General features: G+C 44.6%; 1 protein-coding gene across 1 annotated transcript in view; it reads right to left on the bottom strand.

The window, feature by feature from the left end:
* LOC106873602 (transmembrane protein 272) overlaps positions 1–1545 on the bottom strand; it is a 220705-nt gene that overhangs the window by 190160 nt on the left and 29000 nt on the right. The window lies entirely within an intron of this gene.

Here is a 1545-nt window from a genome sequence, read left to right as displayed (position 1 = left end):
CAACACATGCAATGCCACAAGTAACATGACAACCGCCAGCACCACCACCACCACTACTACCACCTCCACCAGCATCCTCACCACCAACAACAATAATAACAACACCTCCCCCACCACTTCTACCAACACAGCCAACATCACCACCGACACCAGTATCACTACCACCACCACCACTACCATCACCATCAACACTACCACGACGACGATGACCACCACCACCGCCACCACCAGCACAAACGTCACTAAACCATCACTGCTACAAGAAATATACTTATCAACACTATGACCATCACCACCATCACCATCCTCGTCACCTCCCCCGTCACTGCCGCCACGTCGCCACCAACACCACATCTACCAAAACAACAACAACTTCTAGAGTTTTCAGCCTTTCGGCATTTATTGGCAATTGTTAATATTGCCATTATTCGACTCGTGGCATATGTTCCGACACTCTGAGCTCTAGGTTCAAACCCTATTGAGGTTCAATTTTACTTTTCATCATTTCGGTCCCGATAACAAAGCAATACAAAAAAGGAAAAAAAGAAAAAGTAAAAAGAAAGCAAATACAAACAAACAAACAACCTACAAGTTCAAGGCAGTTGTTTGATGGAGCTGTGACAAGGTCGGTCCGGATGCTGGTGGTTTTTGTTCCAGCTGTTTGCATTCTGTGTTCAAATCCCACCTTGGCCTACTTGGGTAGTAGACTTAATATGTCTCCCAGTTTAACACCGCAGTCATCAGCTCCTTGGCAGACTTTAGGTGAGTCTGCTCCCTTATAACCATTCCGGCCCGTCTTTGGTTTCAAAAAGCTTTCTTCTCCCCAACTTTCTCCCTTCCAATTTTGTCTGGCGCTCTGTAAAAGGGTCACATGCTCACCTCCTTCCATCTTGACTAAAAGTCATAGAAGGGTGGGCGCGATTTGAGGGGAAATTTATCAGCTTAAAGATTCAAGGTCAGGTCGACGTTGGTGTTGTGATGGTCACGAAGAAAATGTCAACTAAGACAATATAACTATCATCCGCCTCCTCCTCCTCATCATCATCATCATCATCAGCAGCAGCAGTAGCAGCACCGTCACCTGAATCAACACCCTACCATCCCCACCTCTACCGTCCCCACCCCTACCACCACGTCTACCGTCAATTTGCCCTCGTCATCACTACCACAACCACGAGCACAACCACCACCTCCACCACCACCACTACCATCTGCAGTCACCAGCACCAGCACTGCCTCCGCCATCTTCAACAACAATAGTGGCAACAACAAAAAGAACAACAGCATCAACAACAGCTGTAATCTCAGCAGTAGCAGCAGCTGGTTTCAAGGAAGATATGGAATTACGTTGCCAACATGAATTCTTGAGGAGTAATAGTGCTTGTGTGCGCATGCGTCTATGTCCGCAACCAGTTTTGTGATGATATTATATATATATATATATATGCATGCATACATACATACATACATACATACATACATACATATATATATATATATATATATACATGCATACATACATACATACATATATATATATATATA

This window comes from Octopus bimaculoides, chromosome 6, assembly GCF_001194135.2.
Source record: "Octopus bimaculoides isolate UCB-OBI-ISO-001 chromosome 6, ASM119413v2, whole genome shotgun sequence".
Lineage (NCBI taxonomy): Eukaryota > Metazoa > Mollusca > Cephalopoda > Octopoda > Octopodidae > Octopus > Octopus bimaculoides.
The sequence above is the reverse complement of the archived record's forward strand: the minus strand, read 5'-3'. Positions and strand labels throughout refer to the sequence as shown.